Below are 15,912 nucleotides of genomic sequence, written 5' to 3'. Positions count from 1 at the left end.
GCATCTTCCGTCCCCGCCCCCGAAATTTTCCCGTTCCCCCGCCCCCGTTCCCCCGCCCCCAAATGATTTTGGGCTACTTTTTTTTTTGCTAAAAGAAGTTGTTAATTAGGCTAAAAGAAGCTATTTTTTAGATAACAAATAATTATTTATAGCAGAATTTTATATGCTAAAAATAAAAAAGTTATGAAATTTTAAAAAATATGCTAACAACTTAAAAACATGTTTTTTGGTGAATTTTGGAAACTCAAAATCATGTTATTGTTTATTATATTTATATAATTAATATATGTAAATATATGTGTAATTTATTAACGGGGTCCCCATAGGGATTTCGGGAGGATTGCCTACCCCCGCCCCCGGCCCCGAAATTAAAACGGGGATTAACTTTGCCCCCGCCCCCGTCCCCGCTCCCGATTTTTTAAAAAAAATCCCCAAACGGGACGGGGCCCCCACGGGAACGGGGTCCCACGGGACATTTTGACATCCCTATATATATATATATATATATATATATATATATATATATATATATATATATATATATATATATATATATATATATATAATTTTTAACTAATAAGTTTGAAAATATAATAGCTTCTTTTAAATTAACCCTTGATATAAAAAAAATGAAATTTTCAGCAAAGCCTAAACTTTTGGTCTTATACATGAAAAAATTATGGTTTTTTTAAAAGATCATGTAAAACAAAAATATTAAAACTCATTAAAATCTTTATATATTTTAGATTTTAGCCGGTAAAAAACACTTATACGAAATACGATCGATTGATAGAAATAATACAATTTGAATACTTTTTTTTTCAGAATAAAGACTAGTAAATATCATTTTTGAAAATAAAAGGGATAATGTTTGCTAACTTGAATCTCACACATCAAATATAATAATATTATTTTACTAAGATATAAAAAAATACAATAATATTTTAATAAAACAATACACTTTGGTCTCATCCCTCATCTAATCAAACAAAAATACAATAACATTACAATTAACATTACAATAAGAACACCATAAAATTATTATAAAGGTGACTACTAATGAAAACTTATATTTTTTTAGGTATCCACCTATGAAAATCTATCATTTTCCATAGTTTATTGTTGGTTGGAGACTTGCATTCTTTTATCTTGAGATAGCATTTATACTATATTACCAACAAGCACGAGGTAAGGCCAGACGAAGTGGCTGCGGTCCAGGCCGCACTCCATCCGCCACATCATCACAAACGCTACTCCCTGGGTGTGGTCTAGGTGCGGCTGAGGTCGCACTACGACCTTCCAGGGGAGCGTTTCTTCATTGAATCTCATTGGTCCGTGTGGTTACTGTTTGCAAACAGTCATTTTTCAAAAAAATAATATTTTTTACCAACACTATAAATACCTTATCAAATTAACCAAAAACACTCACAAACATTTTTTTTTACGATCTTCTCTATTTTAAAACCCACAAAAATGTCATCCTCCAAAAATCCAACCAACGAAAGAACCCCCATTAGAAAAACCACAATTTCCAAGACCTTCACTCGATCAACCGGTTTATTCGTCTCCTTTCTACCACTACAGGCATAAGCTTTTCTGTTTTCCGCAACGTCCTACGCAACCATTTCCACAAACACAACCATAATTTGACCAAGATTTTGATCATTTTTATTTTGGTTCCTAACCAGAGTTGGTTCCACAAACACACATTTTTGAATACGAACCAAAATTTGTTTCACAAACTCAACCCTCTCAACCAGGAAATAAAAGAAAATAGAAGGCAGAAGCTAAACCATGGTTAGCTCAAGAAGAGTTAGTATTAGCACAATCATCGATTGACGTTTCAGAGGACGTGAAGACAAGAGGGAACCAAAAACATGATCGTTTTTGGATGTACGTTAGAGCTCGATTCCACAAAGGAATGAATCTACAACCATATCGTACTAAACATTAGGTGTACTCAAAATAGGGAAAATGAACAAAGACGTCATGTTGTTTAATGATTTATATAACAATATGAAATGACAATGGAAAAGCGGCGAAAGTAACGAAGTGATTTTGGATAAAGCTTTTAACATTTATCAAAAAGAGCAAATGAAAACTTTCAAGTTTTTTGAAGTTTGGAATCTACTCAAAGGCAACAAAAAATGGCAAAAACTAAAAACAAGTGACGAGCATATCGATAGTTGATCAAAACGGTCAAGAACTTCCCAATCCGAACACACTTCATCGGATGCTCGTGTTGGTTTCGACCTCAACGAGGATGAGCCCGTTCAATTGTTACCACCCCCGACCAATGGGAACGAACAAAAAAAAAAGGAAAGGGCGGAGCGTCAGAGTCGGATGACTTGAAAGAAATTGACGATAATGTGCAAGGCATAAAAGATGGAATTGATAAATTTTTGCATCTTGCTTCGGACAGAGAGAGTCGGAAATAAAGGGACAACGAGCTAAGAGTGATATCAATGGACACGTTGAATTTAACCGAAGATGCACTTCAAGTTGTTTTGCAAATGAAGGAAGACGTGAAAAAACGTTACGCTAATCGTGGTTAATTTGAAGTTGTTTTCCAAGTTTTTATTTTTATTTTTATTTTTTTATTAAAATTATAGGTTAAGCTGTCTAGTTTTTTATTTTCCAATTTCCTAGGATTTTTTAAGTAATGTAATGGTTTTTATTTTTAATTAATGAAATCTTTTTTTAATTAAAACCAAAAATTTGATTTATTTAAAAGAAAAAATAATCAAAGGAGTGTGACACCATTTCTTGGGTGTGGTATAAAACAATACTTTTGTGGTAAAGGATGATGTAGCGCTTACATGTCACTGCGGTTTCGTGAGAGAGTTTCTAGAAAAACAGATAAATGAAGAAATAATTGTCGGTTGGCACCTATCGCAATTGGAATAGGTAATAAGTATATATTTAATTTTTTTTTAAAAATATTTTATTAATTATGTTTTTAAAAATTCCATTTTTATTTTCTTGTATAAAGATACGCATATATGAGTTTCGGTGGTTATGCAATTATGTTACGTTGCTGATAGTACTTTTTAAGGGGTGTTTGGTATAGAGAATTGAAGGTAGAGAAATAGAATCATTTCCGCTTCTCTTGTTTGGTTTACAACTGAAAAATGAGAAATGAGAAAAAAACTGATTCCCTTTCTAAGTATTTCATTCCCTAAATTTTGTGAAGAGATGAGGAGAAAAGATAATTATTAACACCCGATAACTACGAAAAAAAAAAAGCGGAGAATTAAATTGAAGGTTGCAACCTCATTCACATTCCATGTTCAAACCTTTCTCTCATTGGATTTAGCTCTAGTATTCTTATGATTTTAGTGATTACCCAGTTAATTTTGAAAGGGAAATCGATTTAGGAACATTAATTGATTCAAAAAACACTATCGATTCCCATACAAGTCTTTCCTCTCAAAAGGTAAACACTCATCAAGTGAAATTTCTTTTTACACATAGATCAAAATTGCTTTTTACTCATTGATACAACAGATAACACATACCAATTGAAACACTCATCAACTGCAATTGTTTTTTACATATTTTCATATGATTTGGCAGTTAACAAGATTCATGAACAAAAGATCATTATTTTTGCGATGATAAAGTGTGGGATTTTATGTTCCTAAATCTTTCGATGAAAAATAAAATTTTGAAGTATATGATGGAAGATAATAAGAACTAGTTAAGATAGGAATTGGTTGTTTTAAATTGTTTCCTCATCTGTTTTGTATAGAATTTTTATAGACTATAAGATGTTTGATGAAATGTCATTGAATTCTTTTGGAATTGAATGATGTTGTATAGTTGTTTTACTCAATTTTTTATTAATCAAATCCTTTTATACTTGCTTTATTTGTAAAAACAATAAATTGTTTGGGAAAACGAACAATCAAAGGTTGGTTTTGTGTTTGAATCTAGCATGGCTATGTCATTTTTATCCATTTTATTTCGATCTTTTTGGCTGTTTTTAACTTTTTATATATCTAATATGCAAATAGGATAGCAACCTGACTTTGGAGACCCTCATAGGGCAAAGAGACCATACTATGCTAATATGGATAATGCTTATGGAGAATGCTTGTGGAATGTCAATTATAAATGACGTGCTTGAGATTCTCAAAATCGAATAAGAGAAGAAGGAATATGAAGCATTTCATTAAAAATATAATGTTGAAAATTATTTACACTTGAATTTTTTGTAAACTATCTTTTTTCATACGAGAATCATGTATTCCAATACAATATATTTCTTATAAAATTAAAGTTATATATATATATATATATATATATATATATATATATATATATATATATATATATATATATATATATATAAAATATTGATTGATGGTTATAAACAATAATTTGTAAAAAGGAAATGACAAAATAATTAATTAGAAATATAGAAAATACGCAATCACATCATTATAAAATAACGTTGTTTGAAAATGATATATATATATATATATATATATATATATATATATATATATATATATATATATATATATATATATATATATATATATATATAAAGATACGCATATGTGAGTTTCTGTGGTCACGCAGTTATGTTTTTGAAAATTCCATTTTTATTTTCTAATATATATATATATATATATATATATATATATATATATATATATATATATATATATATATTTTGTTTTTGTCAAAAATTGGTGATATGACTTTGTAACCGAATTAGTAATTATGGTGTGGCCTTTTAGGAAAAGATCATAAGAAAGTAAATTGTATAATATATTGAAATAGACTAAAAATCTTGGGAATAAATCATTAATGGTAGAATTTTTTATAAAGAAAATAAACTAGAAAATGTTGTTTTAACCTAAGATGTGAGTAGTTGTTTTCGTCAAAAATTAATTTAGTAATTTAGTAACCAAGTTAGTAAGTAAAGGATCGAAAATAACATAATATTTCAAGCAATAAAGAACAAGAATAATAAAAAACCATTTTTAATTAAGAAGTCTAAAAAATAGACAATGCACAAAGTCATGTACTTTGACATGGAACCTTAGTGTAACTTATATGTAAAGACATTTCCATAACCAGGTCCCTACATACCAGGGATTCATATACAAAAGATATAAACTTTACATAAAAAATCATATCACTAAGATAATAGATATGAAATTATTGCGAAAGTAGTTGTCTTATGCAGAGTGAAGCCTAGTAGAGCGGCTGATAATGTTGTGTAAAATAAATTAGCGTGACACAAGGTGCTACACATCAGATTATAAGGTTTGACCTTACAATCTCCCAAAACCTAATTAAGTTGAAATTCATGAGACAAAATTTTTAGGATTCAATCAAAATTTTTGGCTTGATCTATTTGAAATCGTCACTCATGAGTTCCTCTCTTCTTTTTTTGATTTTGAAAGAAACAAGCCAATTATAATTGTCAGCTTCTGGTTTGTGCTTGCACTCAAGCCTTAGATCAAACTAATGTTTAGTTGGAGCTTTTTCAAGATCAACAAATCGTTGAAAGCACATGTCTTCTTTATCATCCACATAAAACATTCTATGTTCTGGATCTCTAATAAAAAGATGTTGACCAGGGTCTACTCTAACTGGAAGAGTATTATCAATGTAGACAATTCCGTAAGGAAATAAAAACTTTGCATTCATGAAAATTTTCCTTTTTCCTATGGGAATTGGAGCTGTCGATGTAGAAGATACATTTGGAAGAGGAACCAAGTTGAGATTCCTAACTTTGTTTATCATCAGGATAATAGCAAGTTTCAACTATTATGCATGAATACCCTTGTGATTTTGAATGATGCCTTGACTTTCTAACCACTTAGTGTATCCACATTTAACAAGTTTGGTTGCACGAATTCTTTCACAATATTCTCCTTTAGAATCTTTTCTAGTTAGGTGCACAGTAAAAATCTTCTCCTCTTTATGTTTAGTGTACCTAACTTTTAAAATCGGATTAGGAGAAGATCTTATCAAGAAGACATTAGGATATGTAGAAATATCAATCTTATCAAGAATTTCTTCAACTCTCTTCCTCTTGTAAACTTCAACATTGAACTTTTTAAGAGCATCCCTGTGCTTAGTCAAACTTCCTTCATCAGAAGCAAATTCTGGAAAAACTTTAGTCAAATCATGTTTGAAAATTACTTAATCACGAGTTGCAATGTTGTCTTCAATGGGAAAAAATCTGGCTTCTTCAATTGAAAAAGATCATTCATCAATGACATAAGAAAGCTTAATGGGTTTCCTTCGTTTGGGAACATAAGAACTTGGGGAAACAAAAGATTTTCTTTTTCTTGATAGCGGTTGATAATTATCATAATCTATGGAACTATTGACATGTTTCTCCCCATGAGGATGAAACTCCCCCTCAGCTTGAGACCTAATTAAGAAAATGGTAGATATTGGAATAAGGATATCATGAGCATTCACTGAATCACCCAAGAAGACAAGATCTAAAAATCATTTTTTATTAAGATCAATATGAGTGTCTGAAGCCTCATAAACATTATCCATATTAGCAATTTCCTTGACATCTTACTGATTTAAATTCTCCCTATTTTGACATCATCTATCGGAGTATCAACAAATAGAGTAGAGGCATGAGATGTAGAAGATGTAAGAAGTGGTTGATGAGTTTGAGTTGAATGCTGAATATGGGATCATGGTGGTGGATTATTTAGTGAAGGTGTAGTAGTTGAACCATACAGAATAACTAGCCTCTTGATATGGGTAACATCAGTCTCTAAACCTTCCATATGATAAGAAAACACATTGGATAGCTCAATAAAGATTCAAAGATCTAGTAAGATATGATTTTGACAATCTTGATGAGCACGTAATGAGATATTATGTGTTGACTGAGATTCCTCTTGTTGTGGAGCAGGAGTAGGAGATGTACGAAATCCAAAGAAATGTTCAGATATAATAGGTTTTGTGATCTCAGGAACACTTTTTGATGATGAGGAAGAGGACTTGAAATAGATATGCTTGTTAGGATGAGCATGAGACTACATAGCAGCTTGAGTTGGATCAAGACATCGAATTGTAGGCTATCTGACAGTAGTTGATGGAGACTGAGATGATGGCACTGAAGAAAACTCATTATTTGACACTTCAGTGTCTACATCAACATCTTGCATATCTTCATATTCATCATCGATATCTTTAGAATCAGTATCTTATGAATCATTCTTTCCTTTTTAAAATTCTTCTTCATCAAATTCATACACTACTTTAATGATATCCTCATCGTAAGGATAAAAAGTGAACTGGACGAATTGTGGATAAGAATTCAAATTCATACACAACTTTAAAGATATCCTCATCATAAGAATTCAACACCCATTTAGCCGTCCACTGAGTGATTGGAGGATCATTGGGTTTGGGTGATACATTAATTAAGTATGATGACATATAATATAGGGTGTTGCTAAATTGACACCCCTTAGACACCCTATGAATACTTTTATTAAAAGTCAACCTATAATAAACTATTTATAATTTAATTTTTCAAAAGACAATGAAAATTCCACCAATAAAAAAACCTTAAAAATCAAATAGGGTGTCTAAATGGAAAAATGGGATGTCTTTTTAGCCAACCCATACTTGGCGATGGAGTCATCACTGCCTCCAACATAACTTGAGTTAACATGTTCAAGCATTAGTGAGAACCAACGAGGATAAGGGACATAAGTGAATCTTTTACTTCTAGAGATTGAGTTGAAAAGCTAATGAAAACTTAGTTGAGCACAGTCCCGATGCTTATTTTGCACCATTACATACAACATTCTCATCTTAAACAAATTCAACTGGTTTAAACTCCAAGTATTTTGCCCTAGGAACTTGTTAGTAATACTAGTAAGGTATTTCCATCATGCAGGAAGTCATTGTCGAAGAACCACACCAAGGAATTTTCCTTTCTTCATCAGATCATAACCCAAATTAGCCACAAGTTACTTGCATTGATATTCTGAAGGAAGATTGGAGTATCGAACCAAATTGGGAAGATGAAGAGGATCCCTGATTGCTTCCACAGTGACAATAACATCAAAAGTATTGTTTCCAATTGTTCCTCAAGTGGATTATAATTGAAGATCATATGTGTGTGTGTAGTGGAACTCACATACATACTTAGGAAAGAATTAGACAATGCAATCAGCAAGAGTGTATCTCAATGGATGACCTTTCAAAAATTAAAAAAAAAAATCTAAGCCTCTGTTTTGGTGTTTGGGCAGAGTAACATTTGAGAAAGCAGCATTGGTAGCATTGATCACAATAGGAGTTTATTGAGTGTTGCAATCTTTGCAAGCACCAAAAATTAGAACGTAGTTGAAGAGTGGAGCCATAATTGCAAAAATTAGGGTTCTTAAGAGTGTTCGTAAGAGAAATTGATGAACGAGAAGGTGTAAAACCTTGATTAAAGAAATGAATTCCTTTTACACTTTCAACACGAATAATTTTAGAAAGTATCTCCGTATTAGATGATGTGATTTGCAAACATCATTATAAAAATGGCACCGTAAATCTTGAATCCCTAACTGATAATTATGTTCATATCCAAAATGTTACCGTTAGTGAATTTTTCTGATGATGACACTAATCAAAACAAATCTTTAAGAACATTTAGATATATAGAATTGCAGCAGAAAAGGGTGGGATATTTTTTTCCTCACTCACTATATGGGATAATATAATGGTTCCTATTTATCAGATTTAATGCCTTAAATATAATGTGAGCGAGGGGGAAGGTTTTATGATATCATATCCCTGTCTTTGGTTGAAAAAGATAAGGGTCGGGGATATCAACTGCAGGGTGTGCCATATCTAGTCTATGGTTGTAATAAACAGGGTCAAGGACACAAGAAAACCCTTTGTCATTAAGGACCAGACACGTATCTCTCATCCTATACACTATGCTATCAAGGTGAGCCACATAGTTATGCTTGGTGAATCAACAGATCATGATACTTGATACATACTGCAACATGTCTCTAGGGATGGAGTTTGGTTAGATAAACATAAGCATAAGGTTAACATCAAAGCCATATTGGTAATTTTCTTAAATGGACCAGGCTATCTCACACTAAATATTTACACATTTCTAGCAATCAGTAGGAGTTGATAACGTAATGGTATCTCAATAGTTGGTTTTGCTAATGAGATAATTAGAGAGATTTAGTCGCATGCATCAAAATGATTCTTGGTACATTAGATAGTCATGGTTTCATTTTTGAACACAAAATTTCAATGTCAATCCATTACAGCTACAAAACAAACAAATAAATTTTAAAAAAATCGAAATAATTATTCTAAAAGGAAACAGTCATAAAGAGACAATTATAGCTTTTTCAAAAAAGTCATAATTTGCAGATTTTATGAATCTTTGTAATTGAATGCACATTAATATTTTTCTATTTTTGATACACATACCTCAAAATCTATCTATAAAATAGAGATATGTTTGCATTCATTTTTTGTCTCAAAAAAATTTCTTATTCTTTTACATCGATATAAAAGAAGAAAATCTCTTCTTTAACCAAAAAATTTTTGATGGATTGCAAGCTTTAGCTTCAACATCAAAGGTGAGATTAGAAGAAAAAGAATCTTTGTAACCATCAAGTTAGAGGTTTGTAATTTTTGAAACCCTTGCGTTATGAAAGTGAAAAGGAAGATGCTTGAAGGGGAAAAAGATCATGAACTAAGAGACAGGAGACAAGGATCATTATTGATGCGACCAGCTCCCGAACCACCGACTATGTGGAAGAGCTCCTTCGCGGCGGAACCTGAGATGTCACACAAGAGAAAAGGATGTCAGCCGTCGTCCGGGAGGAGATCCCGGAAAGACACTCTGATGGTCAAGTTAGTCTAGAGAGTATGAGAGAATATGGTAATATGTGACTGGAGTTGGGTACATTTACCTTGGCTGAACCGAGTGTTAGTCCTTTTATAGTGAGGATCCTCCTCGGTCCGTACGGGGACATGGACTGTGGTCCCGACAGGATCCGTCATCCTCATTGGAGGTTCTGCTCCACATTCATGTCTCGGCCTCCAACTGGTTCAAGCGATTGTGCTCTGTCTGGATGCTTTGTTGCCTGAAGTCATTGTCTTCGGATTGTAGATAAAAGACAATTCTTAGTGAAGGAAAGCTTTCTATGCGATCGCTGCGTGGGGCCTTGGAGCTACCCAGGTCGCCGGGTCAACTCCTTCGCTAGAGGCGCTCTGCCGCGACTCGCTTGTTTTTGGCCCGCACTAAGGGGCGCGTCATCAAGTCCCCCAGTCTAGTAGTCATAGTGTATGCTGGCTAGCTATGGTGTTCTGGACTTAGCTACTGACATGCGTCGTGCTCTTATTCGGTTGACGCTTCATTTTCGGCGACGTGACGTTCCGATGTGTGTGCGGCGATTACGTCAGCAGTGTCAGGGATTTTTGCAGATCCAGCCCTTTTTCCCTTTTTATTAATCTAAACGGTTTCTCCTTTTAGTTTATATCTTGACTTTTCATTCTCCTTTTTCTTTTCTCTTTTTGTTTTGCTATGGCGTCTACTCCAAGCTTGATCCTTACTGCTGCCGAATTCGACACTCTTGTGGAGTCTTATGGCCTCAGCCCTGCTGATGGAGTGGAATTTCCTGTTCTAGGTTCGTTGGTCACCCGTCCTCCTGCCAGGAAGGTGGGTGTTTATCTGAAAACCTTCGATGCCGGTCTCCGTCTTCCATTGACCGACTTTCAGGAAGAAATACTCCGGCACTGTGGGTGTAGCGTGCAGATGTTAACTCTCGGTGCCATTCACAAAGTGGTCGCTTTTAAGATGATATGTCTTGCTAACGACATCATCCCCGATTACTTTGTTTTTAAGTATTTTTTCCAGTTTGTCGCCACTAATGACAAGTATACCTTCTCTATTCGGCGCGGTGGGCATAACCTTGTTCTTGATAACAAGCCTCCAAAAAACTGGCAGGAAAAGTGGCTGTGGGTCAACCAAGAACTGCTCGGCCGTGACCATCCTCGAGCAGTCATGTAGTCTAATACCATCCATAAGTTGTTTCCTCATAACCAAGCAACTGCAGATCTCTTGCGTTCTCTTCAAGTGGATGTTGACGTTATGTCGGAGGTTATCCTCGCCGGAGTCGGTATGCGCCCCAGTTGGCGTTCCGGGGGAGAAATTTCTATGTTCTACTCTGTTTCCAATGGTAAGTTGTTATTATCTTCCCGTCTATTTTTCCTCCGCTTTCTTCTTTTCCTTCCTCTCCCTCCTTTTTTTCTCTTTAAAAGGGGAAGGAGGGAGGAGGTTACTCATTTATTGCTGCTTTTTTTATGTGTTTGCCCTTTTCCTTTTGCCTGGTAGGTGCCGAGTATTCTATCTCAATGGATTCTGTACTCCGAGGTCATTATCAAGGTAAGCTGGAGCACCGTGTGGTGCCATTGTACAAAACTCTTCCTCCCCCCCACGTCGCTTGGTTGCTGTTGTTCCGGTACCTCCACAACCAGCAGGGATTTCCACCGCATTGGGGAGTCGGCCGAGCTGTCGTACTATCGTGACTCCTGCGGCCACATCTGCTGCTTTTGCTGGATCGACTGTTGATAGTCTTGTGGAAAGCAAGGTTGGGGTTTTGGCTGGTGCTCGTCGGGTTGCTGAGAAGAGGAAAGCTATGCAAGCAATGAGTGGTCTGGAACCTGAGAGTAGCTCGGGACACATTGGGCGACGTGTGATACAGTGTCGTAGCCTCATACACTTGTTATCGGCTACTCCATCCGGTCCAGGGATGTGTTGGTGATACCCAATGATGACACGCAACAGTCGGAGGGTGTTAAGGGGGCGTTTCATCAGCCCATTATTCATGTTTCTTCAGATGTTAATGCTAGCTCCCCGACGGGGGTAGTCCTATTGCTGTGGCGCCTGTGTGTATGCCAGGATGGAGTCTGGGGCCGGACTCTTGCCTGTCTGTGCGGTCTGTGGCATTGGATTTCACGCACCATGCTCTTCCTCCGACCACCGTGAATGACATGGATACTCTGAGCAACGTTGTTCTGGTTCATATTCTTGCATATTCCGCTGCCCAGGCCATGATGTATCTGGCCGCTGGATCTCGTCGCGTGCAGTGGTTTGATAAATTAAAGTGCCTTCATTCATCCCATATTGAGAGTGAGGCTGATTTGAAAAGTAAAGTGTCAGATCTGAGTGCTACCATTAGTTGGTTGGAATGCGAGAACAAGTCTTTGGTGTTAGGGAAAATGATATTGGAGGATGTGCATGGTGTTTTGGAGGTGCAGGTAGAGTCTCTAAATCAGGCCAATGAAGGCTTGTTGATTCAGAATGAGAGTTTGGAGCGGGATCTTGCTGACTGTGAACGGGAATTGGAGGTGTTGAGGGGAGATCGTAGTTGGCTCCTTCAAGTTGGTTTTGTGCGCATAATGGATAAACTTCTTAAGCATCCTGAATTTACAGGTGGCATCAGTCGAATCCACCATGCTACCTTTGTCGCTGGGGAGGAGTCTGGTTGGGCGAATTTGAAGGCTCAAGTTGATGCTGGGACGTATGATCCTTCGGCCAACGATTCCCAGTCTAGTCATTCTTCAGCATTGGCAGACGCTTTATTGGCTTTCGCAACTCGTGACTTTGCATGTGTGCTTGGGCTAGGTCAGTTGGGTATGGATGAAGTAAGGGCATTATGTGCTTTTGATGAGGATGAAGAGGTTGCAGGTGTGTTGGGTGTGGGGGCAGGCGGTGTTGTTGAAGGTGGTGATGTTGGCAGTGGCGGTGGCGGTGCTGGTGTTGGTGATGTTGGGGGTGGCGATTCTGGTGGTGGTGATGTTAGCGGTGGCGGTGGCGGTGGCGGTACTGGTGGTGGTGATGTTGGCGGTGGCGGTGCTGGTGGTGGTGATGTTGGCGGTGTGGTGTTAGGTTGTTTGTGGCTGCTCCTCTGGAGCATGAAAAGTGTTATTAAGAATTTTGTTTCAGTTGTATTATGGCCTTTAGGGATGCTGTGTTTTTTTATTGCCTTTGAGGCTTTTGGTGTACCAAACAATGTGACTTGTTTTGGGATGCTTTTGTGTTTAATGCTTTTATGTCGATTATTGCAAACCTACTCTGCAGGTTGACATTCTTTTCCTTTTATATATATATATATATATATATATATATATATATATATATGTCCATGCATGCATGTGTATTGTGTATTTTGGATTCACTAAGTATCCTCTATGCTATACATTTCATACTAAAGACAATGCGTGTTTTCATTTATTTTCAACTTTAATTCATAGTTGTTTCATACAACGATTCCCTATTGGACTGCTCTAAGGGTCCATCTGTTGACCCGGGTGATCAACCCGGCCACAAGATATCTTTCACTTCTTCCCTGCTGTTTAGGGTGCTTCGAGTTTGCTCGTGGTGTGCCTCTGTCTTCCCTTCTGCATAGGGACTCTTTCCTTCTTTAGATGTGGAACTTCCTCAAATTTCATGTGTTCGACGTCTTGGGAATATTCCTTCCGTCTATAGTTTCGAGGGAGTATGATCCGTTGCGGTGTGCTTCGATTATTTTGTATGGGCCTTCCCATGTCTGTCATAATTTCCCCCTGGGTTGCGCATGGCTGACTTCGTTCCTTCGCAGGACGTAATCTCCAACCTGAAATGCCTTATTTTTCACGTGTTGGTTGTAATATCTCTCTGTCACCTTTTTGTAGGCGGCCTGGCGGATGCTCGAGCGATCGCGCCACTCTTCTAAGAGATCTAAAATTTTCCTTTAGTCCTTCGCTATTTTCTTGTTCATGGCAGCACCCCGTCCGTATCGATCCTATCATCATTTCTGCTGGAGCATTGCTTCTGCTCCGTAAGCCAAGCAGGACGGTGTCTCTTTTGTACTAGGCCTTGGTATGGCCCGGTATGATGAGAGGACTTCCGGTAATTCATCTACCCAGGTGCCTTTCGTTGTGCCTAGCCGTTTTTTGATTCCCTGGAGCAAGGTTCTGTTGGATACTTAGGTTTGTCCATTGGCCCGAGGGTGTGCCACAGATGTGAATCTCTGCTCTATTCCCCTTTCTTGGCACCAATCCTTATAGGGATTCTCTGCAAACTGTAAGCCGTTATCGCTAATTAGGACCCTATGCGTCCTGAATCTCGTTAAGATGTTCTTCCAAACGAACTTGATTATCCACCTCCCTGTAATGCAGGCCAACGATTCTGCTTCTATCCACATGGTGAAGTAGTCGACTGCCACGACTAGAAATTTTACTTTCCTCGATGCTTCTGGGAAGGGGCCCACTATGTCGATTCCCCATTGATAGAAAGGCCAAGGGCTAAGTATGCTAGTCATCTTGGATGGTGGCGCCTCTTGTGTTGGTGCGAAGGTCTTGCATTCTAAACAGGTTCGCTTTAACTCGATGGCGTCTTGGTGTATTCCTGGCCAGTAAAGGCCCATTCACAGTACTTTGCCTGTGAGTGCTCGCGCTCCTTCATGAGCTTCAGCCGACCCTGCATGGGCTTCCTTCAGTGCTAGTTTCCCCGTTGTGCCGTCAATGCATTTGAGCCATGGGGTTGTGTAGCCTTTCCTATACAATGTTCCCTTGAGCATCACATATTGGGGGGCTCGCACCCTTGTCTTCTGAGCTTCTCCGCGGTCATCCGGGAGTATGTCGTGTTGGAGATAGTCTATAATGGGTGTCATTCAATTTGGTTGGGCCACTGATAAGGAATCAACATGATGCTCGTCAATGCTCTTCTCTTTTACCACTTCCACCAACACCTCCTTTGATAGGTGCCCAAAGCATGTTGACGCCAACTTGCTGAGAGCATCTACTCGCCTATTGTTTCCTCTTGAGATTTGCTTTATCGTGAAGCTTTTTAGAGTACCAGTGATCCGTTGTACCGCTTTGACTTACCTCTCCATTCGTTTGTATTTTTCTTCAAACTCTCCTTATACTTGGTTGGCTACTAAGCACGAGTCAGTCAAAGCCACGACTCTTTCTGCTCCCATCTTTACTGCTAGCTTGAGACCGGCCAGTAGAGCTTCATATTCTGCCTCAACTTTAGATGTTTGGAAGTCGAAACACAAGGCATATGTGACTTCCTCTCCTTTGGGGCTGGTTAAGATTAGTACGGCGCCCGACCCCTCTTTGCTGGAGCCCCATCCTTACAGAGGGTCCATTGTTGGTCGGGCGCTCCTCCTGAGTGTTCTTGCCTGTCCGAGTCAGCCATTTCTCGCTAAAGTTCTCTCGGGATTTCGAGTAAGAAATCCACTAAGGCTTGTCCTTTAATGCTTACCCTGGGGTGGTATATGATATCGTACTCTCCTATCTCTATGGTCCATTTAGCGAGTCTCCCCGACGTCTCTGGCTTTAGGAGTACTTGTTTGATCGAGCAGTTGGTCAAGACTTGTATTTGGTGGGCCTGGAAGTATAGTCGGAGCCTTAACGCTGCGTAAACTAGGGCGAGTACTAGTTTTTGAATGGTAGGGTAATTCATCTCTGGACCCTGTAGGGCCCAACTAGCAATGTAGACTGGTAGTTGGCGCCCCTCTCTGTCGACTACTAGTGCTGACGATATTGCGTCTCTTGACATGGACAAATACACTTGCAGCACCTCCCCGAGTATCGGGCTAGCTAGGGTTGGTAATGTATGGAGTACCTTTTTTATTCTTTGTAGCGCCTCCTCGGCCTCTGTCGTCCATCTGAAGTGGTTTTTCTCTATGCAGCCTTTGAGCGTGTTGAACAGTGACATGGCTTTTTCAGCTGACTTGGAAATGAATCTACTGAGTGTCGTTAGCTTCCCATTTAGACCTTGCACGTCTCTCATCGTGCAGGGCGAGGGTGTTTCTTCGAGCTCGTTCACCTTCGTTGGGCTCGGCTGGATGCCTTCCTTCATGACATAGTACCCTAAAAACTGACCTTCTTCGA

This window comes from Lactuca serriola, chromosome 5 (assembly GCF_051521515.1).
Source record: "Lactuca serriola cultivar US96UC23 chromosome 5, Lser_US96UC23_V15, whole genome shotgun sequence".
NCBI classification, from domain to species: Eukaryota; Viridiplantae; Streptophyta; class Magnoliopsida; order Asterales; family Asteraceae; genus Lactuca; species Lactuca serriola.
Note: the sequence above shows the minus strand (reverse complement) of the source record.